At 37.1% G+C, this 24,469-nt stretch overlaps 1 long non-coding RNA gene across 3 annotated transcripts; it reads right to left on the bottom strand.

Annotated features, from left to right (window-relative positions):
• Positions 1 to 1,207: 1,207 nt before the first annotated feature.
• LOC143684833 (uncharacterized) lies at positions 1,208 to 24,419 on the bottom strand. Of its 3 annotated transcripts, none has more exons than XR_013176195.1 (4): positions 24,226 to 24,419; positions 23,859 to 23,956; positions 13,422 to 13,511; positions 1,208 to 1,386 (listed from the first exon to the last, which is right to left on the bottom strand). It is a non-coding gene; the product is annotated as an uncharacterized LOC143684833 (long non-coding RNA). The 3 variants fall into 3 exon arrangements; XR_013176194.1 differs by lacking the exon at positions 1,208 to 1,386 and adding an exon at positions 8,057 to 8,325; XR_013176192.1 differs by lacking the exon at positions 1,208 to 1,386 and having other exon boundaries at positions 12,708 to 13,511.
• Between the last annotated feature and the right edge of the window lie 50 nt (positions 24,420 to 24,469).

The raw sequence follows: 24,469 nt of genomic DNA, 5'->3' as shown, positions 1-24,469 counted from the left end.
TAGGAGCCTTTGTATATGTGAAGATGCTCAGGAATCCTTCTTGGATTGAGAGAGCTCGAGCAGATTCGTGAGAATACCACTTTTTGCTCTGCAGGAATGAAGAGTGATACGATACTAGGCACAACAAATGGAGAAAAGGTGTTATGTATCCACATCCCTGCATGACTGCTCAAGGGGCCAGGGTCTCCAGAATAATCCCCTACTCATAATGGGTGACCCCAGACATAAACTTGCAGCTTCCAAAAGACAAGGCCTGCTGGAGAAGCAGCAGTATGGTCCTTTATTTGGTAACATATGTTAATTAAGCCAAATCACATATTGGGTCTTGTAGCCATTTATACATAAAATAAATGACATCTTGCAAGATTTATATCTTTCTGCTAATGGAAATGTTGTAGAAATTACATTTTCATAGATCAACATTTTCATATGCATAATATAAATCTCTGAACTTTAATTATTGGTTTATTATTTCTTTTATCTGTTTCATACATATTTATCATTGTTCTTTAACGTTGCAGTGAACCTCAGCTCTGCAGATAAACAGACCTCTTTCTTCTTGATAGTACTGTTGTAACTGCCATGCCCCATTCTATTTGTATGATGACTATTCAAGGTTTAGTTTGTTTCCCTTCCAAAATGGATATTTTTTTCTTGCCCCTAAAATCTTATTAATGAGGGGTTGCTTTTATCTACAATATTTTTGACATTTTAGATATACCACGCCTACATGTTAGTCACAAAAATTTTTGCCCTTTAGAAGACATTGTATTTTAAAGCCACTAGGGCAGTAGAAAATCTCTCTAATAACACTCAGAGAGGAGATGATTTTAATGTAATGCCTTTTGATATATCAGAGTAATACTCAGGTTTCCTTTCTGGAAGAAGAAAAGCTTTTAGGGAAGGGAAAAAAGTGAACTTGCTTATAGAAAAAAAAACATTTATATTAACCTTAAAACCTTTTTATTGCTTCCATATTCAGAGAATTCACATGCTCTTAAGAGTTAGAGGCCCCAAATATCATCTGGAGCAGTTTCCTTTGGAGTAAAATTCTTCAGACTGCTAAGTAATCTTCATTTTTGCACTGTGAGTAAGGAGTTCAGATAAATTCAGATAACTCGTGAATTCTACTTGACAATGCTAATCACTTGAAATATTTTTACTTATTTTAGGACAAGATAATTTCTTTGAAACTTTCACCGTTAACACTAATTCTACCACTGAATGACTTTTTTTTCCTTCTTTTTTCCATATAAAGCCTTGTACATTTGAAAACAGCTATTGTTAAGCTCCTAAAATTCTCATTCTCTCCGTACTTACTCTAAATGTTTTCTTTTCAACACTTATTCAGTTGCCATGTTACATTTCAGGCTCCCATGCTGCTTCCTGGAGACAAAGGTGAAGATTATGGTATTTGCATTTGGAATCCACTAGGGAAGATACTAAACAAGAAGTAAACATCATTTTCTCAAAAGGAACTGGTAAATATGCTTCTCTCAAAGCAGCTGAGTATAGTTGGTGCTTATTTTTCACAGTTGTCGTATTCTAGGAAGTCATCAAAAATAGTGCATTAGTGAATGATGAGCTTTTGCTTCTAGGGGAAAAACAAAGTTAGGCTCCTGAGAGCTTCTGGTCATAACATTTTCCTCAAATGACCAACAAACACATAACCGTGTGCTGTGTGTGTTTCTGCTTCAAGACACCTTGTCTTGAATATATATGTTTGATTTTTAAACATTGAACTTACAACCAAGAGCACTATAACACATGCTTGCATGAAGCTTATCTAACACATTTTCTCCTTATTGCATTTATGTATGCCAGACAACCCTTCAGCATTGTGCTTGTGGGCCATTTTAAACAGTGATGTCATCAAAAGTAGTGAAATTGTGGCACTGAATATAATGTGAAAAGTACACTTTACTATATGGGAGCTGAAATAAAAAGGCAGAGCAAGACCTTGTTCAGCCTCAGCTGGTAACATGCACAGTGGCCAATGCAAAATTTCTGCCATTCTGTGCATGTTCAGGAAAGACAGCAAAATCACCACAAGTACTGATTTGGGGTTCACAAATAAATTTCAGTGAATAGGAGAATTCACAAAAATGGAATCCATGAAAAATGAAGATCAACTGTTCATGTTTTCTATCCAAAATTGTTAAACTTGTAAGCACATTTATCCAATGCTGAAAAACCTATGCTGTGTGCTTCATTATTTATAAACACAGTATATGTACATATGCCTATCCCGTCCAAAAGAGATAAACATCCTTTGCACCCCCAAAATGTGTAAATATGTTTTGGAAAGTACTGAAAGTCCTGGTATTGATAAAGGATGATATATCTTGTGAGCAACTTAGGTACCAATGACATAATGGTTTAGGTAACTTTGGGTGTAACAAATCAGAATATGGCAGGTACTCTTGAGCCAACAGAATGAAAAGCACACCTAGAATGTCCATATTTCCAACTGTCATATAAATCCAACCCTCCAAGCCACCATAAGCATCAGTGACCTGCTTCTGTTTGGAGTGCGCATTTATTTTGCAGACCATAACACATTTCCCATATGGCCGTGAAAACTTCTGAGTAGAACGCTGTGGTCATAGGGTATGCTGGCTGGGGGTGAATGGCAGCCAAGGTAACGAGGGACTGTACATCTATAAATGTAGCATATGCCTTCATCCTTTTTCCTTTCTTGTTTGCAACTGACACTTAGCTTGCTGAAGGAAACAAGTAGAAATTACTAAGCCAAGTGGTGATTTTGTGTGCAATATCTGTCTGCTCATTGACATCTCAAATGCAAATCTTTTTTAGCTCTTTAGGTGTGGTTTACAATAAAGTAGAAGACAGCATTTTAAAATATGTCTGCACCAGTAACATAGTTTCAAAATATCTAAAGTGAAAACAGAACGACTATGAGAAATTCACCCAGTAGTAGATGTTAACACAACTCAGCAATTGACAGCGCAAGATGAAGAAATCATTAAGGGCTTGGGGGACAGAAGAACATGATCAGCCTAAACAAATTCATATAATAGATTGTAAGCTGCAATAATAAAGAACCAGTTACCCCTATATGTAACAAACTATGGATCTCAAATTTGTTAAAAGAAAAAGATACTGGATAAAAATAAACTTATTTATGTAATGTTCAAAAACAGGCAGCTATAATCAATTTATTTAAAATATATATCTATAGGAATTAGTACTTTAAAGATAATTAAGGAAACAATTCTTATAAACGAAGAAAAGATTTAGCACAAGTTTGAGAAGAAGTGGTGATTAAAGAATGTAACTGGCAGTCTTCTGGGGCTGGCAATGCTATATACACTTATCTGAGAGGGAGTTAGATGAGGTTTAATTTATAATTATTATTAAACCATGCGTATTGGCTTTATGAACTCTTCAATTTGTCGTATATATGTATATATATGGGATATATCTATATCCCTTAGCAAATATGTAAACAGTAAAGCTCTGTGATTTAGAGGTCATGATAACTCTATTTACTTATATGAGAATATAGTAGAGGAGTATGCCTGTGCATCCCATTTTAGACACTTTCAATTTGAAGTGTTGATAGAAGTTAGACTTACCATACTTTTTACTCTTCCCATATCTTGCTTCTAAGTGTCATCTTAGGTTCCATTTCTTGTTTCATTTATAATGCTGCATTTCAACTTTAACAGACTATACCAAATTGTTTTAATCAACAGATACTCTTAAAATTCAAGCTTTGATAGATTTCATAGAGCACTTTACCCAAGTTATAGATGAGTAAAACTAAGTTCGGAGAGAGCTGACTTGATTAAGGCCACCTATGAAATAACTGCAGAACTAAAACTGAATAATGACTCTAGGATTTCAGACAGAGAGATTTTCCTTACAACATGATACTTGAGCCAGTTAGCAATGGATTGTGTCTCAGCCTCACATTTTACCTCCAGCACCTGCTCTGTGACCATCTATAATACTCTAAGCATTTCCTATTTGCAATGAGCACAGTGTTAAGCTTTGACAGAACAGGGCACTGAGAGATATTGCAGGAAGAAGGGGCATCTCTCTTGCTTCCAGGTGTTCTGCTTTGCTGTTTGTTGGTCCTGCTGCCTGGCCCATCAGAGGTACACATAATGAAAAATCCCACGTCTTCTACTCCAGTCACATGCTCAAAACATCTCGTTCCTGCCCTCAGAATATAGATACTGCATGTTTCACATCTCACGCCCATCATGGTGCCCTGTCATCCTCTGAGTGCATATCTACCAGTCTCAGCTCACATGCTCCTTGGAGATGTGTCCTGCTTGCAAAGCCACTGTGGACCCAGCAACTAGCTCTGTCATCCACTGGACTGTACTTCATTTTCTCCAATAAGGAACCCCAGTCTTGTATGTGCTACTTGCAAGTTTTCCATTCCTTGAGTACTTCCGTCAGCCCTAGAGTACCCTGTAGACTTGTCTTTACATCTTTATAGCTACTCTCTTCTCATAGTTAAATAATCTTTATTATAGTAGACATGTATCAAACCCTGTTCAAATTCTTGCATCCTTATCAGACCCAGGCTAATATATTAGTCTACAAGTAATGTTCCACCCATTTACCATTTCTATTAGAGAGGTTTAGTTATGTGCGTTGGAGGAAATCAAATTTATCTGGCTCCAAAAGCCATCATTTTTGCCCTATATTCCTCTGCCCCAGAAGAAACTATAAGAGTCGTCTACCTCCTTTGGGACTGGCGTTGTTAGTTGGTCTTTTATATCATGAAGAATATGCATTCCATCTCATATTTAATAACCAAGACCTGCTCTGAAAACATTCTCAAACAACTATTTAGACTATTATTTAATCTCTGCCTCATATCCCGTGCCTAAGTAACTATCTCTTTTTTGAAAGAGTTTTCCTTTTCTTCAGACTGGAAACTTTCCTGCCTCTCAAGCTCTCTAAATATGGAACATCAGACTTGGTAGTTCTGATGCTGACCCCACCTCCACCTAACTTTCTTTCCTCACTAACAACCTCTAATTTCAGGCCATCCATTGAGCAGCAGGTCTTTAGCAAAAAGACAAAAAGATCAACACAGGGGATGGCTCCTGGTTTGAGACAGCAAATGCATAATAATCTTTGGGTTTCTGAAATATGGATAATTTGACTGAAGATAGTAAGAGGAATATGACAATTGCTTTAATGTCCTGCTGGTGGTCAGAGCTCTGGAATCTTAGCAGGGCTGGGACTTGAGGTAAACTATCTGTGAGAAATAAGGCCAGTCAAAGAACGCAAGTATGATTGCATCAAAACACAATAATGAAACTTTTGCCCAGTGTGTACAAATATGGACCAATTGAACATTCTTTCCTTGTTTTCTAGAACAGGTTTAGCTTCCCAATGCAATTGTCTATAGCTCTGATGGTGACACACCTGTTCCTAATGTTACGTTTATATCAGTCTGAAGACAGCTGCATGTGAACTGAATCTCAATACATTCAACAAAGATTTGGAAACTCGCTTCTTGCTTATGCTAGGCAAAAATTGTTCATCCATAACTTTAAAGTACAATAAAAAATGTTCAACACAATTTATAACTAAGAAATTATAAGAAATAGTCTTCTTAGGCATGTTAGTTTCAGAATTCATATTTTGAGTTTTGAAATGCAATGGTTTTTGTAAAAGAAACATAGAAAAAAAATAAACCCAAGAACTCCAAGTCTTGTTGGGTTTGTTGTTGCTGTTATTGTTGTTATCATTTGTGTGTTTTTAAGATACACATCTCAGCCTTGCAAGGTATTTAACTAACTTCTCAATATTGGCAAAAGGATTAATTCGAGACAAACTTCTCTTTTGACTAAATGTATTGCCTGATTCATTGAAATGAAAGACCAATTTACTCACAACAGTTATTACATAATTTCAAAAAGATTCATCTACGTAATTAAAAACATCTTACTAAAGAAAACAAAAAGCACCTAATTTCAGTCATCCTAGAACTTTAATGTGCTAGGTATAAACAGACTTCATTAAAATGACTTTCACAATAACATTTTCAAATGGACAACTTTACAAAAATATATTCAAAATAGAATAATTGGAAGATTAAAAATAGAATTTTATTTGTTTATATAATTTTGTTACTACATATAATAATATATAAATATATTATAAATATATAACACATATATGTTGTTATGTGCTATAAAGTATATTTTATATCATATAAATGTGTAATATATTTATAATATAGACTAATTTTATTTTAACATGTATATCTGAATTTACTGACTTACAATCTATTAAGTAGCAAACACATCACTATTTTACAATCTATTAAGCAACCAATGCAATATGAAATAGCATAATTTATTGCCAGTGAATAGTTAAGATATTATTAAAATGGGACAAATTTACTTTTAAGATTAAAGTTGTCTAATTATAGGTTTTGACTGGTTCTAGCTATGAAAGACTTAGGAAGAGAATACTTGTTGCACAAAACCAGGAACAAGGCTACAAGCCTCCAGGAAAATTACTTGGAAAAAAACAAACCAGGGTCCAGGCTCCAAAGTTCCAGGAAGTTGGTTTTATTAGTCTGTGGCCATAGGGCTCACCTGAGTAGCCTCTGAAAGTCTGAGCCCCAAACAGGGGCTAGCACAAGATTTTTATAGACAAGATATTTCTTAGAGCTAGGGTGCTCCCAATATGGCAACTGGCAATGTCTGAAGGAGATGATTGGCTGCCTGCCTGCAATCAGACCCAGAAGAATTGCAAAGCTGAGTTTACAGAAGTAGATGAGCATTCATGGGGGAGGGGTCTCCTACAGAAGTCTCTGATCTTGCCTATGTGTGCTTTCAATCATCTTTGGGGTTGGGACACTTTCCAAAGAGGAAGTGGCTTGAGTAAACAGGGGTCCTGCTTGCTGCCACCGGCCTGCCTGCTACATTACCCCCTTTGATGCTTGCCCACACCATTGGGCAATGGCATCACCTATATCTCATCCTCTTTTTGTTGCAGGTGTTGGTATGTCCTGATCTGAGCTGGGCAAAGTAAATAAGGTAGCCTTGCAGGATTTTGCCCCTGCAAAGTTGGGGGGGTGAGGGTCTGTGCCCCACTTCTATTGGCTCCAAGTTTTCTCCTGATGGCCTCTTGTGACTTTGTCTTAGGTTGTTCCTTCCCTGAGGAATCTTACCCATTTTTGGCTAATTAGCCATCCCTTGGGGCCAAGCAGGGTGATGTGAGGTGTGCAAGTGAGAGAGGGGCAATGCCCCCTGAGATGATTCAATCTGTTTTCTCCACAGCCTGTGCCCCCTGGACTCCATGCCCACACCCGCTTTAGGATTCCCTCACCTGCTGGTGGGGCCCAGGCTCTGGTCACACGTTTTGGGAACCCAGATTTTTTCTCCACTGAGGACCCAGCTCAGAGATTTGGGCAAGAGACAAACTACATGGCACCAGCTCCCAGAAGGCTCCATCTCAGCACAGCCACACGCTTCCCCCCAATCTCATATTGCATTACCAGGAGGACCACACCAGGAAAGCTGTCAGATTTGGTGGGGGTTAAATTATACATGTGTTGAAGGTCAGGTGGACTTGGGAACCACTTCCCTTACAAGGGAACACTAGAAACAGCACTACTGAACCTGTGAGGTTGGATTATAGCATACTGGGGGATCTTCCTTTAGGGTGCATACAGAATACTGAGTTCTGTTAAGAATGCAGGTCTGAGAACTGCCTTGGCATGAATACTGGTTATAGAAAACTATGGTAGTTTCCACTTTTTTCCCAACATAGGTGGTCTTGAGGCATGCCTGGCATGCATCATTCTCCTTGGAAGGGCTTATGACCATGCTGAACAGAAACAGAAGAGTGAGGCGCATGGTGTTGGCTATGGGGAGTGCCACCACATGAATGTACAGTTAGCCTCAGGGAAGAAATGGAGAAACATACTCTGGGCAGCAGCTAGGAAAGGGGAAGTTACCTGGGTAAGAGGGATCCCACAGGAATAGAGCTAAATGAAAGACAAACACCAAGAGCAAGAAACGACAATTAGTTCACAAACCCAGTAGGCTGGAATGTCCATGTGTCAATTCCTCAATCTTCAGCCATGCGCAGATCAGTCAGTTTCTGAGGTGACTGAAGCAAGGCTCAGAGTTCTCCTCAGGCTCTGGCCCTGCACTGACTAGCTGCTTCCATTGAGCTAGAGCAGGGCAACGACAGTCATTCAGGCCTCGGTTGTGGACTGGTCAGCTGATCTCAGCTGCGACACAGTGTCTTGGTGGGTATTGGGTGTTCAGGATCAGGACTGCACTCCCAGGGTTCATCTGCAGTAGCCCTCTTGACCTAAGAATAGTGAATCCATGGGATGATTTCCGCAACTCTGACAGCTATTGGGGTTACTAAAACAACACTGTAAGGATCTTTCCATCAAGGCTGGAAAGGGCCTTTTTTTTTTTTTTTATTGCTTTTCTTTTCCTGTCTTTTAACCACACCAAGTCCCCAGGTTCAAACTTATGTAAAGGGATGATAGATGCTAAAGGGTTTGGGTACTGCTTCCAACACCTTCCCTTGTAGTTCACCTAAAACTTTTCCTACCTTTGACTATAATTTCCTATTCCTCAAACCTTTGGCAACTTACTATATTTGTTCAGGGTTTGTCTTACATTTTTCTCCTTCTGTAATAGCCATTTATTTTATCTTAGGACAAGACTACTCTCTTTTTCCTGTTAGTAAAAGCACATCCTTTATATCCTTCATGCTTAAGTCATTACTTCAAGCAAACATTTCACAACATACAATACCATCAAAATTGAATTTGTCATAATAATGCTTAAAATGCTTTAGTCAATGCATATTTAAGACATCAATGTATAATTTTTTAATAAGGATTAATGGCACATATCAAGACTTTAAAAAAAAAAACTGTAAGGATAGAACTTGCAAGCAAAGAGTTTCTTAATATTCAACAGCTCCCCCAATTCAATGTTTATGAAACATAAAGCCAAAGGGGAGCAACAAATTTGGAGTCAAAGATTATGGGGTTTGGCCTAATTTCTTTGTCTGAAGAAAGGGACTAAATGAGGGTACAGAGGTGCCAAGGGAGCTGACGCAGGTCTTCTGCCTTGCCAGGAGTAGGAGTGCTATTCACTTTATGATTAGAGCTTGGTTTATGTTTTTATTCATACAATTTTTTTATCTCATTATTTGACAGAATGTTAATACTTTTTTGGTTGACCCCAGCTTCCAGCAGGCCTTGGAACATGTCTCTGTGGAAAATCCTGTTAATGGTATTGGGGAACCATTTCCCATTTTATCTTTTGGTCTCTCCTTCCCTGTATTCCAGTTTTCCTTGTCTCCCAGCTTTGCCATTTTGTTTAAGACATTGTTAAGTGGATTGCCTGTTTGTCCTAATAATAAAGTCATTATCAAGTGTTTATATGCTAGAAGCGCCTCCTTAATGATAGCATTTTTTATGAAGCATTGACAGGGAGGAGGTGGTATGTGTCAGCTTCTCCCAATATAATTACTGACTTTGTAACTTCCTTTTTCAATCTCTGTATAGCATCTCACAAAGTGTAACAGGGTCGATCATTTCATGGCCACATATTGTCCACAAGGCATTGCTCATTACACACTTGCACAGTCAATGTTAGCAAGTTAGAACTTTCTCTAGTCTGCCAACTAAACTCCTGAAAAGCAGTCTGTGTAAAGGGATTGGTGCTAACCCTTAAAAGTTTCATGCAATCAGCATAGTCCAGCACTGCTCCTCCAGCCCCTACATCAGCAATTCTGACCATCCAGACAATTAATGGCTCACCAGTTTTCTGAGTAAAACGCCTAAGAATGTCAGATATTTCTTGTTTTTTAATAGTGGTTTTGAAAGTGGTTTGATTTCTTTTTGCCTTTGTATTGGGCGAGCTCCTATTTCTGAAGGATATTTATACTTTTCTTTCTGACAAACTTTCTTATTTAAAATATTCCCATCTTTTTCATCTTCTGCCTCATTCCACACATCACCATCCTACTTATCAGGGTCCCAATCAGCAGTGGCAGTGGCTAGTACCACATGTACTTTCCTTTTGTTCACTTTACCTCATCGTTTTTTACATTTATATTGGTCCACATGGACTGCAGCCCTTTCGGCTACTGACTGATAATTACAAATTTGATTTTCCAAAATAAAATTTTGATTCTGCAACGTGCACAATTTTTCTTGTAATTCTGCTAATTCTTTTTCATAATTCATTTTTTCAGAGATTGGTTGATTTCGCTGTTCACACATTTCCTATATTCCATTAACAAAGCCCATTCTCTTCTACACACTCCAATCATTTCTTTCCCTTTTTCTGGTGGAATGTTTTCTAGACACAGAGCAACCTGAATAGGCTCTACTTGTTTAATTCTATTCCCCCAATCTTCACATGGTCCTGTGCATTTTGCTCATCCTTTGCAAGTGAGGAGTAAGGTAAATCATCCCATCCTGGGATTTCTTGGTTCTTTACTTTGAACTTAGAGAACCTTTTCAAAAATAACATTATCTTCTAATTTATGTCCAAAGCTTATGGCCCACTAGTAATCTATCTCAAGTAGATCTTGAAGAGGGGTTACTGACTTAAAAATTCCCAAATGTCTTATAGCATTAGTAAGTGCAAACCAGGGAGACAAAATGTTCCAATCCAAACATCCTGAATACAAGAAACTGGCAACTTCAAATTTGTATAGAGTGGTTCTAATAAAGCACTGCAATATTCAGAAGAACATAGTGCATATTTTATGAACAAATTTTCTAAAGCTTGTTTTACTGACCTTCACCACTAAGAAGCTATGTTGAAATGTGAATCTTGCTCACAACACCAATTTTGTTGCATGCAAGGCATCATGATATCTGTGGCCACTTAACTTATAGGTTCAGATTCACATACAACACAGACCTCAGTGATATAAAAGCAGATTTTATTAGGAAAGTAATCAAATAAAATAATTAAAATAGTTTTCAAAAATAAAGCATAGTTATATCACCAGATAAGATGGCACCAACACCTGAAGAGAAGTGCTGGAGAGTTTCAGAAACAGCATTCCAAATCTCAGTAAAAAATCCACAGCAATCTTGGTGACAGCATTCAGAGTCTCCTTAGTTAAGATTCATAGCAGAGCATAAGATTCTGATGAGGTGCTCTCTATTTCTCATAAGATTCTTCTCTCTCTTTCTCTAACTGCTTGCATGCAGGCTTTTTTTTTTTTTTTTTCTATTTGTTCTTTAGTGATATCTTCACCCAATTGTGGCCAAATTCCAGTTAGCTTATGTGACTGGGCCACTGTGGTCCTCTGGGAACTGACTAGAGACAAAAGGAGCTTCCTGGGACCTAGATAGCTTTATTAAAGTACAGCTCCTTCTGGGAGGATAGCCACTCCTCCCAGCTAGAGGACACATTTTAACTATTTCTTACCAAGGTCATGTAATGGCAACAATAGTTGTACAAAACACACTCTACAAATTTATCTTTTTCTTAGTAGGTTATAATTTCCTTAAGGCAGGATTGATGGTTTAATAATCTTTGCTTTCTTATTAATGTTTAAGCAGTATCTTGCATATATGGTAGGTACACAACTTTCCAAGTACATACATGAATGAAATGATGCATGTACATGCCTCATACTTTTAATGGCTGTGTAACAGGGTAGTCTTAACACTTCCTTGTTAAACTGTGTGATTTTTATTGTGTGTAGCAAAATCTTGCATCAACACTGTTACAGGCCTGTTTGCTTAATGAGATAAATTTTGCAACCCCTACACAGATGTTCTTTTACTCTGAAATGTGAAATGTGAAAATTTCAATTTATAAGACAGAGTAATGATAAGCTGGAACACAAGAGAATTTCTTTTTATCCCCATCAAAAGTGGTCCACACTAATTCACACAATTTCCTAAGTTGGCCGGGTGTCAGCTTGACTCCCCAGTCATCAGTAAAAGCTTTCTTAATGTTAGACATCATGCACTGTGATGGTGTCTTACTGACTTCTCCTCCCACATTGGTGGTGCCAACATTTAGGGAGCAGGCTTGCAGACAAACAGCAAAGTATTTTGAACAAACTTGCACTTTGTTCAGTCAGACCTGGCCCTTAGCAGGGTGGCAGGAACCACAGGGTCCGAACTCAATCGTGGCCTGGTGCTCGGCTCTTGTGGCCCAGGACTCCCTCTCATTCACATGATCACATGCACACACTCCAACACCCTTCCTGCACTGCCCTTCTTGGAGCCGAACCTGAAGACTTCCATTTCCCTTGGTTTTCCAACTGGAGACTGGTACTTGGAGAGCCTCTGGGAGGTGGTCAGGCTCCTCTTCTACTCAGGCTCCTCTAGCCTTTTACGAGTAGGCTGAAACTGATGCGCCCAAGTGCTTACCAGTTAGATGGGTGGTGCTCCCTGGTACCTGGTTCCAGAAACTGTCCCGAATCCATTACCACTCCAGTAGTGATGAATGTCCCAGCTGGGGAGGTCAGGAATGCAAAAGACAAGGAAAAGCCCCATTGCCAACACTGGATTCCATCAGGTCTCCAGTCCAGGTGAGGCCACCACCACAGACAAGGGAGGTGGGAATATCACCAGCCTTTCAATCCCAGACAAGCCCCCAGAAATGTTGTGCAAAACCAGGAACAAGGCTGCAAGCCTCCAGGAATATTACACAAAAACAGAACAAACCGGGGTCAAGGCTCCAAAATTTCAGGAAGTAGGTTTTATTGGTTTATGGCCATAGGGCCCAGCCGAGTATCCTCTGAAAATCTGAGCCCTGAGCAGGGGCTGACACAAGATTTTTATAGACAAGATGGCTCGTTAGAGGTAGGGTGTTCCTAATATGGCAACTGACGATGTCTGAAGGAGATGATTGGTTGCTTTCCAGTGATCAGACCCAGAAGGATTGCAAAGCTGAGTTTACAGAAACAGATGAGCATTCATAGGAGAGGAGGCTCCCACAGAGGCCTCTTATCTTGTGTACATGCGCTTTCAACCCTCCTCAGGGTTGGGAGACTTTCTAAAGAGGAAGTGGCCTTAGTAAACAGGGGGTCTCCTTGCTGCAGGGACCTGCCTGCTACATTCATACTTTGTATTTTTAAGACATTTATATATGTAAACGTTATGATTATAGATTCTTCCTAAATCAGTATTATCAAAACTTTCTCAATCAGTATCAACTTATTCTTCATGAGGAAATTGTGAATTATACATTGTTATTCACCTGTCATAGATAAGCACATTCAAAATGGTGATCTGACACTAAAATTGCACAGTTGGTATGTGGCAGAATAGAAATCTGTAATAGCTTTGATGTTAGAATCTTCTGTTCTTAAAAGTGAGTCTTCCCAATTGTGAAAATGACAACCATTGTTATGGTTTTGCCTTGGGAAGGAAGTTGATAAGGAGAGATGTTCAGATCTCTGACCTTGGAATTAGCACTTTTGGTGAATCCTTTCTCACTGTTGCCTATCGAATTCTGAAGGTCAAGGCTAATACGACTGGACCATCCTTTTCCCTGTGTGGAGGTAAAGGAACACCCAGTTAGATAAGGAGAGCCTTGACAACCAATTTCAAGCACAGCTTTAAGAAAAAATTCTGTAAGAATTTTTATTACAGAATTAATAACCAATCGAATACATTCTGCTCAAGAACTCAGGTTAGATTTGTGATTGATTTTCTCTATGAAAAGATTAATGCTTATACTTCCATCACCACACTGTATCTGATCAACAAATACTAGATCTGGAAGTCAAAGCCTTCATATATACCAAGCCAGACAAATCTTAGAGCTTGACTCTTTGCTATCATTGACTCCACTATAGGTCCAAAGCTCAAAAACTTCAGTGAGTAAAAACTCCAATGACAAGGAGTTAAATAAAAGCATAATTTCTAATGAGGCTATCCATATCCAGACAGTCACCTTCTTCAGGGACATATCTGTGTTGTCACATCTCAATGTCTTGCTTTAAATTTAAGACTATGCTGATGAAGCCTCATGCCATCATTACTACCAAGACAGACCTCATTACCATCAGACAATTTGTCATCTTGTCATCTACTTTTAGGCACATGAGAAGGGGAAAGCCCCTGGACCCTGCATATTCTTGACATTCTTGTCACTGGATACCTGTTCATGGTGGCTGTGGACAGGGGAAGAATACAGGGGAAAATTACAAATAAATAATGACCTATGACAGCGGCATTTAAACAAGGAAGTACATGGTAAAAATGAGATGCAAAGAAGCAGGGTATCTTCCTAGAATTTCTTAGCTTTTACTCTACAGGGTTCAAGGGGAGAATGATGTTCCTAATATCAAAAAGGAATAGATACAGAGGATTCCTAAAATATGCAATGAAATAATGTCCTGTCTTGGTAAGAACTTAGCTTACATTCAATCTGTTGTCGGGGCAGGAAGAGCTAAAAAAAAGAGTCCCAACCTCATCACCCCAGGGTTGTGTCAGAACTCCAGGGCAAAGTAGTGTCTCCTGAATCCTTGCTCTTGGAAAGTCAATTGAGAAGGCCAGAACAACACATTTCATACTTCTGGTCCCTACTTTGGAAAGACCCACATTTTAAGCCATAGAAGATGAGGGGTGATTTAAAGACATTTGAGCTACAAGATAAACTTCTATTCACCTTGAATATTTGATAAAGTGTACTATCAAATGAATGAAGCTAATAGCATTTATTAGAACTGAAACAATCACAAAATTGCAAGTCATTTCCTAAAGAATAAAACTCTATTTAATACTAGTACTGTAAAATAAACGAAAAATTATTTTTGTAAAATTTTCAAATGGTGCAGGAATGTCTAGGGTGGAAATAAAACTTCCCCATAATTAGGGTTAGAATTAGAAAAAGAAGAAGTATCAGGGATGCCTTTTGGAAACATTAACTCAGTGACAGAACCAAATGATTTAGTTATCTGTTTGACAAGAGCAGTTTCCCAGCACTTGGTCCAACAGGGACCTTAAAAACCCTGTCCTTTTATCAAATTTACTGGCTCAAAATGACTGTTCAGAATAACCTGTTTGGTAACACTGGCTTCTCTGTAGCATAGCTATTCACTTCTAAACTTACCCTAAAAGGAAGGCTCCTTTAAGACTTTCTGCGATACCTAGCGATGTCTTCAGTCGAAAGTTGCTATTTATTATATGTCTTTTTTTGAATAAGTGATAGATATTATCTCATCAGAGAAAAAGCTATTAAAATATTTATGCTAAACACTGTTTTCATTTCCTCTCTTCTCATCACAAATCTGTCTATGAAGTCTAATATTCTTTTGCTACGGTGAGCTTGTTACTGAAGCAGTACCTAGATATTTTTAGAGAAATAAGGACACATACTTAATACATGGAAATGAGGATTCACATAAAATACTGAAATTGAAGAACAAAAAAATTAAAGTGCTTTTTAGGCTTGGGATCACATCATAAAAGGAAGTAATTGGAGTAAATAACTTTAAAGAGCAACTGCCCTGGCACGTGTCTTCAAATGAGTATTGGAACTTTGAGAAGATTAAGAAGCACACTAACAACTTCTAGATTTAAAGTAGATGAACATTATTACGTTTCGACATATCACCATTCCCCTTCCCACTAACTGCATAAACACTGGGTATGCATTTGAAATATTATACGAAATGCTGCAAACATGTTCAACTGTCTGCCACATGCACACTTTGTAATCTACTAAAAGGAGACATGGGAAAACTTTAACGTACTTTTTGTCCTCAGAAATTATTTTAAACGTTTCTGTCTTTTGCATTCACCAAGTCTCTGCTATATCCACTCTAAAACATTGGGAATGGCTTTCTTAACTTATCAAAGAAATGACAAGCAAGGGCTTGAATAATGTTTTAGAAATCTCTTCTACCTTTAAAGTTCACTTCAGAGTCTTCGCGCAGGTTTTTAATATTATTTGGAAGAGGAGACAATCAGGCAGTGATCTGTCCCATAGTAAATGGAAAGGATCCTGTGGAATGCTATATGTCCCTTGAGCTCCTGGTTGATTTGGCACTCAGCCGAACAGAGCCCTGCATTTGAAAACACAGCTCATCCACGGAGCAATGAATCCACAAAGCTCTCAAAGAGGGACTTCTAGGTGGCTTTCTTCACTCTGGGGACCACAATTTTCATTTATTTGTCCTCCAACTGATATTTAAATGTAAGTTACTTGAAGGGGTCCTTTAACTCCAAATTTGATAATGACCTGAAAATACATTGAGAATGAGAACATACTGGTGATGATCAAGTGTCATATCTTTCTTGTACACACAGAAGCCATTGGAAAGGTTTTCTGCAGTATAGATGGCACTCTGATGGTCTCTGAATTGTTTTTTTATAATTGAATTATTAATGCAATAATAATATTAGTGTTATATATTTCTATTGAACTTCCTCTCTTCTTTGTGTCTCAACATATGTGTTTTCTTTAATCTCCTGTATCTCACCCTGTCTACTTGTGAAACTCCTAATGATTCGTCAGAGTCATGATGAAGCAAGTTATACCTTCTCTCTGAAGCTTTCTCTCCACTCTGAAAACATTCAGGTTTTCCACTCTTCTCCAGTTATTTTGTTTGCTGATCCACAAAACTTTCTCCCTCATTAAGCTATTAAACCTTTGTGAGAGCAGGTTAAACCTTATAATCCTTTGATCAACACCTAAGCCTATACTTAGAAGACCTGGTCAATGCAATGGGTGAATATGTTCTGGCACTGAGAATTGGGCAAGGGGAGTGAGGCATTCCCTTCTGGTGCAAAATTTAAGGGACGCCAAAACACAGTATTCAGCATAGGTAATATTTCATGCAGTTTAAAAAATTGAAAATAATGAAAAAAATTGTACTGGGCAAAACATCAAAATTTGAAATAAGCAAATGACATAGAAGTCATGTTAGAGCTTAAGAAAAATGGAAAAATCATTAATACTACTTTTGTCTTTATTTGTTAATGCTGCTAAAGGAATATCTAGATTTCTAGAGAGCTAAAACTGGAAGATTAGCTAAATAAATTGATAGGCCAGGAAGCGGAATATTAGAAAGCCAATAAAAAATCTTTAAAATTAATTTTTTATAATAGCATTCATGTTGTAGTCTAAACATATACAGTATGATCAAATTGTGAAAAAGATATGTGGGGTAAAAAAATTGGGATGGTTATGTACAATTGTTAGCACTGGTTACGTCGAATCATAGCACCATAGAATTTTTTTCTCATTTTCTACTCTTCAGTGTTTTTCTTTCCTTCATATTGGGCTGGCATTTTCTTTTAAAAATTTTTCTTAAGAAACATTTGAAACTTATTGAACATTGTAGCATGTCATCACTGTCCCTACTCTGAAGTTTAAATAAATTTTGGCACTTTACCAGAAGTTCTTTATATCTTACTCTCTTGCACATGTAATATTTATATATACATAAATGTTGTGTGTCTGCATATGAAAATATGCATGTGTATTTTACCAACTGGCTTTTCTCATGATATAATTTGCATTTACATTAGGAAACTAAAGTTTGTTTTTCATATCTGCATCTTTATTACAACTGGCATTTAATTTTCCCTATGTAAACTGAGGTTGGGATTAATGCTATTATATCTGTGTATGTGTGTTTGTACAGGTACATAAATAGATAGATATTGCTAGTTAATTTTCCTGTTCTTAATTCTCTTTCTGAAATGTATAAACATAATTTCATCTCTTTGATTTCAGGTATAGGATATCAATGTCAATAAAGATAAACTCCTAAGGTTTGTGATTGGCTGGATATTTTGGATAGGTGATCTTTTTTAATGATACAGCATTTTCACTTCTATTACCAGTTCTTATAAGTTACTTACTTAAAATAAAGATTAAGGGTATAATTTTATCTAATGCTTTAGAAGAACCTATTGAAAAAATTATATAATTTATCTTTTTGCTGATTATTGAGTTATAGAAAGGAATTTTCCTTTTCTAATCTGAAATACATAGTCAAAGAGGATATATAATAAATATTATTTCTTAATGAATAAGAATTATATGAAAACCTGAGCACCTAATAGCCACCATAAAAAATAGAACATCACAAGTTAACAGAAATCTATTATAATTAATATTGTGACTACTTCAACAGTCCCTTAATTTTCCTTACATATGATCACATATGGATTTATGCAAAAACATAGTTTAATTTAGATTCATAGAAACAAAATAATATTTTATTAATGGTTTTACCACTATGCTTAAAAATTAAGGTTTATGTTCATTCACTGTTCAGGCATATAATGGTAGTTCATTTGTTTTTATTTCTCTAAAATATGTAATAATTATTTAAGAACTGATATGTCTGTTTACTTATAGATGGATATTCGTGTTTTCTAGTTGAAAACTTTGAAAATTTCTTTAAAATGGGACTGCTGAATTCCTGAATGCACATATTTTCAAATTGAATAGTTAATGCCAAATTGTTGTCTGAAGTATAACCTCAATAAATTCTCACAAGCAATGTATAAGAATTCCTGATTTCATCACTTCATTAAGAATTGGCATTGTAAATGTCTTTGATTTTTGTCAATGTTATATGGGAAGTTATAACTTGCTATGGTTTTAACTTATTCTAACTTACTAATTCCCAACAGGGGTGATGAGTTTTCACTCATCTAAGATCAGTACTTCTGTGAAATGTTTTTTCCTACTTTTACCTGGTCTCGCCCAGATTCATTTTTCTCTCAGGTTGATGATTTTTTTTTCCTTATTTATTTTAGTTCTAATAGATTTTGTATATTGATCTTTTTTGCATTAAAAGTCTTAGAAAAAACTTTCATTTTTTGATCTCCTTTTCCACTTTTAATGGTATTTTGTTTATTTCCTATATTCCTTATTCTAAATGCCATGAGGTTATGCATTTGTTTTCTGTTTTATACACTGCTATACTCCCCAGCATCCAACATGTAATAGCCACAATCTGTCCAGTTGCTTTAAGCCTCTCTCATTACCTTAGGAATCATGTGCTTTAGCTATCAAGGGCTTAGTGGTAGCTTGATTCATTTTTTTATCCTTCTTTGGAGTCATTACACTTCTTATATATGAAAATTGTTGTTTCTGATAAATTAGACAATAAAAACTCACAAACCAAACCAAACCAAAAAGAAACCACACTGGCAATTACCTCTTTAAAGAATGGCCTCCCACCTGTTCTTTATGTATGCTTCTGCTGGACCATTACTAAGGTATATGGTAAATGCTCTTATTCTATCTTCCATGTTTCTATACTTTCTTTCACACTTTCCATATCTTTTTCTCTGTTCGGTATTTTGGGTAATTGCTTTCACTAATTCTTTCTTCATTCTGTGTCTAATCTGCATTGATTTCCTGGCTTCATTTATACACGTTATATATATTTAATTATAGAACATCTCATTGATTACTTTTCAAACTTGCCTGATCATTCTAAATTGCTTCTTTTTCCTTTTTCACTCTATTAATATTCTCTCATTTAGATAAAAATATGTTAAAAACATGTATAATGTGTAATTATTCTATGTCACATCATTTTCATACATGCAGACTGTGTAGTTCTGATTCTGTTCCTTGTTTATTCTGCTGACAAACAGGGACATTTTCCCCTCATCTTTGTTGTTTTGGCTTGAAAATGATATGCACCCTAGAAAAGCTTTGTTCTTCTAATCCTGATTCAATATTGTATGGTGGGACCCCTTGATCAGATTGTTTCCTGGAGATATAATCCACTCAGTTGTGGGTGTGACCTTTTGATTAGATGGAGATGTGACTTTACTCATTCAAGGTGAGTCTTGATTAGTTTACTGGAGTCCTTTGGGAAAAGATAAAGCTCTTAAGAGCCAAAAGAGAGAACAGATAGTTAGACATGGACGTTGAGGGGTACAGAGCCTAGCACTTGTCACTATGTGCCTTCCTATGAGATACTAAGCAAGCTAAAACCCAGAGTTGTGTCCTGGAGGAGCTAAGCGAAGGCCCACAGATGTTTGGAGAGGAAACCACTGGCCTCAGAACATGGAAGCAGAGGAACTGGGAGCAAGGACCAGAAGAAGCCACATACATGTTTTACTTTGTAAAAGCTACTGGAATACAACATACCAGAAATAGAATGGCTTTTAAAAAAAAAATTTAATAGGTTACATGTTTACAGTTCTAGTTCTGAGAAAATGTCCAAACTAAGGCACTCAGAGAAAGATACCTTAATTCAAGAAAGGCTGATGGATCTGGAATACCTCTGTTAGCTGGGAAGTCACGTAGGTGACATCTACTGGTCCCTTACTCTCAGGCTTTTCACTCTCTGGTTTTCTTACTCTCAAGTCTCTGTTACTGGGGGGTTCTTCACTTTGCTTGTCCAGGGCTGGCTTTCATCTCTTGGCTTCCTTTGGCCCTTTCCGGGCTTTGGCTTGCGTACCATCTCGTGGGAAGCCATATGGTTATGTCTGCCGGGCTCCAAGCATCTCCAAACATCTGTGACAGCTCTGCTCTCTCCAAAATGCTTCCTCTTCTAAAGGACTCCAGAAAATTAATCAAGACCCACCTTGAATGAGCAGAGTCACACCTTCTTCTAATCAAAAGGTCACATGCACAATTGGGCACGTCACTATTCCCTGGTGATAATCTAATCAAAAGTTTCTTCCCTGTGGTATTGGATCAGGATTAAAAGAAATGCTGCCCCCACAAGATTGATTCAGAATTAAAACAGGGTTTTTCTAAGGTACATAATAGATTCAAACTGGCATATCATGGGACAAACATCAGCCTTTTTTGAGTTAAGGGACTTTTTTCTGAATGTCTTAGTTTGAATGTTTAATGGCCTTAGAACTGTAAACTTGTAATTAATAAATTTCCTTTATAAAAGCCATTCCATTTCCGGTATGTTGCATTCTGACAGCATTAACAAATCAAAACAGTGTCATATTATTTTCACATTGCTCATTCCTCATATTTTTCCTATGGAAATTCATATCAAAGAATTTTTTTTCTAATTTTTTAAAGTTATTTTTTCTATTATGGTTTTTATGTACCATATAGCAGAGTTCATGAGGATTGTACACATTACAACTAAACAATCATACTTCTGTTAGGTCAGAGTCGGTTCACCAGTCTGCACATAAATGGTTAAAACAATTATCCTTATCACTGGGCAGAAGGAGATATTCCGTTAGGCCCAGCAATGGTTGGAGGCACTACAGTTACCCAAAGTTAATGGTTTAGCATTCTGAAATCAGGCCAGACCATGAGCACATCACTAAGTTTTACTTTGCACTTCTTCTTGTGGCCAATTTAATTGAAGAATTTCATAGTGTCTTTTTTTTCTAATGATTTTTTTATTGAGATACAATCATTCAAAATGTATAGTCACTCACAGTATCCTCATATAGCTATGCTAGTCATCATTATAATATATTTTTAAACATTTTGATTACTTCCAAAACAATAAAAATAAAAGTAAAAAAGAACACTCTACACATCTCACTTCCCCATTTCCCATTTTGCTTATTCATTTTTCATGTATTTTTTTTAACTCATCTTTCCATATACCAGATAAAGAGAGTATTAGTCATAGGTTTTCATACTCACACTTTCCCACCTTAAAAGCTCTATAGTTATTCAATCATTTTCATGAATCAAAACTATTTGATTACAGTTCAACTGTAACTACTTCAATAATTCAAAAACTGAAAAGGGATATCTACATACTGCATAAGAATAATCACCAGAAAGACCTCTTGACTCCATTTGAAATCCCTCAGCCACTGAAACTATTTTGTTTCATTTATCTTCTCCCTTTTGGTCAAGAAGACTTGATGATGACAAGGCCAGACTCATCCCCAGAGTCATGTCCCATGTTGCCAGGGAGATTTATACTTCTGGGAGTGATGTCAGTGGGAGAGGGCAGTGAGTTCACCTGCCATGTTGGCTTAGAGAGTGTGGCCACATCTGAGCAACAAAAGAGGTTCTCTGGGGGTGACTCTTAGGCATAATCATAAGTAGGCTTAGCTTTTGCTTTACAAGAATAAATTTCATAAGGACAAGCCCCAGGATTGAAAGCCTGTCCTATCAAGTTGACAGTCCCTAATGCTTGCAAGAATATAGGTCTTTCCCAGGTAGGAAAGTTTACTATTTTCATCTTTTTGCCATCTCCTCAAGGGAACATTGCAAATAGTTTTTAATCTTCTGGGATGTATCAGGGCATCATATCAACCTGTACAAAGCGGTCATGTCACTCCCTATTCATGTTTCCATGTAATTATGGTGTTCAAATAAGCTGACAAGTTAGATTAGATAGTCTGCTACTGAAAATATAAATTTTGCACCAAATAAAAATTCCTTTTTTTGGTCTCACACAAAAGTTGAAGTTTTAAAATACAGTTAATATCATCCTTTACCCTTAATCTTCTTTACTTTAGCCCTACATAGATCAGCTTCATTCTTATCTCTAACTGAAGTCTGATCACTTTTGCAGTGTTTTTAACAGTTGCTATGTGGATAATGTTGACTTTTATATGTGAAGAACTTTAGTTCTGAACCTCAGGTATCACAAAAATACCCAAAATTCCATGGAATGACCAGGTTATGTACAAAAAGCTCAGCATCTCAGAATTTAGAAATTTCAGTTACAACTCCATAACAGAGGTGACTGCTGTTAGAGCTTACACTCCAGGAACCTTTAGAATAGGCCTTTACCTGATAACCTTTGCTCTCAAATTCAACTCTCAGAGTTTGCATATTAGAATTAGCCCATGTAAGTGAGGCGGTATAATACTTGTCTTTTCGTTTCTGGCCTATTTCACTCAACCTATTTCTCTTAAGGTTCAATTCTCCTAGTTACATGTCTCACGACTTTATTCCTTCTTGCAGCTGCTCAGTAGTCCATTGCATGTGTACATGACAGCTCCCCCTCCCAGTCTTCCTCTGGTATCATTCATGCCCCAAGTCTTCTCCCTCAACCACACTCACACTTCACTTTTTCAGCGTCCCATCAGATAACAGTGTGCTATTCTCTTCTGGGTCTTTACAATCAGTCCTGGCTGAACATTTTGTACTCCTTCAGCATCAAATGCCCAATATCTACCCTCTTTCTGTCTCCTTTTTAATGTATGTTTTGAATAAAAGCACTCAGACTCAAAGTTAAAAATATCTCATTCGTATGAACTGTACTTCAGAGAGAAAGGAGAGTTCTCAATAACTATGGTGGAAAGGAGGCCCTCTCTGCTGGAGATGAGCACCCTAGTGACAGGTCACAAAGAGAGCGGTCATGTCACCTGACAGGGGAGGGAAGAATGGACCATGCAGTTCATGGTTTGTCAACTTCAATAAAATGCTATTTTTAGGGAATACTGAGCACATACGTTTGAACGAGTTCTCAGTATTTATCCAGTACAATATTCATGGATAAATTACAGCATTTTCCTAGGAAAGTAAAACATTGATGACATTTAAATGGTCACAGTTTTTGTACATGGTATGAAACCTTAAGGATGACTTTGTTACTTCAGAGTTTCAACCTTTGGAATACAAGACATAAAACCTGACTCTCCAGTCAGGCAGAATGCCAGAGGTACAGGTGCCTTTCTTGTGTTTTCCAAATAACGTTGAGTCAAAAGCAAACAGTGCTGGCAGACTGAGTGTGTAACTATTCTCTATTACTTTATCTCCTACCTCATTCAGTCAGTATGTCAATAAATATGTATGCCGCTACCACAAAGGGCATTGTCTGTTTGAAGTTCTAAGATTTTCAAAGCATTTTAAAATACTATTCCAATCTTTAAGAATATTAAAATCCAAGAAAAAGAAAGAGTTATAAATAAACACATCTGTATTTTAGCTACAATCATTTATGATGACAAACTGCAATCTCACATTTGGAAGGCACCGTCATGGTCTTATAATCCAGTAATTTCCAAAATGTATGGTTTGTGATGTACTAATCCCAGAGCATATAGAAGAGGACCTTTTGCCTGGAGAAGATAAAATAATGGACTATATTATGGTGATTATCTAAATATTCCTTTGAATATATGTATGTACATTTTGCAGTCATCATAACATTTTCTGATAGGGAGATACATACACACATATACACACTATTCTATGTTATGTGCTTAATTTAAAAAGTTTGAATGCCACCTATATAAGCATCTTTCCATCTGCATTTCCAATTGCTTTATAAAGCATCATGAAGACATAATAAAAATTTTCCACGGACCAATGCATCGCTAATTCTTACCTTTAGAAAACAAGGTTTGTGACTCTATAACTAGTCCAAATCCTATCCCATTTCCTCAGCACCATGGCAGCTTTGAAAAACAGACATCTTCTAGGCAGTAAAGCAGGAAAGACTGGGTTGAAAGCTCCTTAAAAAGCCTCATCCACACTGTCTTCATTACAGCTCTCTGTACAGCTGGAGATGAGCACCTTAGTGACAGGTCACAAAGACAGTGGTCATGTCACCTGACAGGGGAGGGAAGAGT

The sequence above is a fragment of the Tamandua tetradactyla genome, chromosome 1 (genome assembly GCF_023851605.1).
Source record: "Tamandua tetradactyla isolate mTamTet1 chromosome 1, mTamTet1.pri, whole genome shotgun sequence".
NCBI classification, from domain to species: domain Eukaryota; kingdom Metazoa; phylum Chordata; class Mammalia; order Pilosa; family Myrmecophagidae; genus Tamandua; species Tamandua tetradactyla.
Note: the sequence above shows the minus strand (reverse complement) of the source record. Positions and strands in the feature narration are given on the sequence as shown.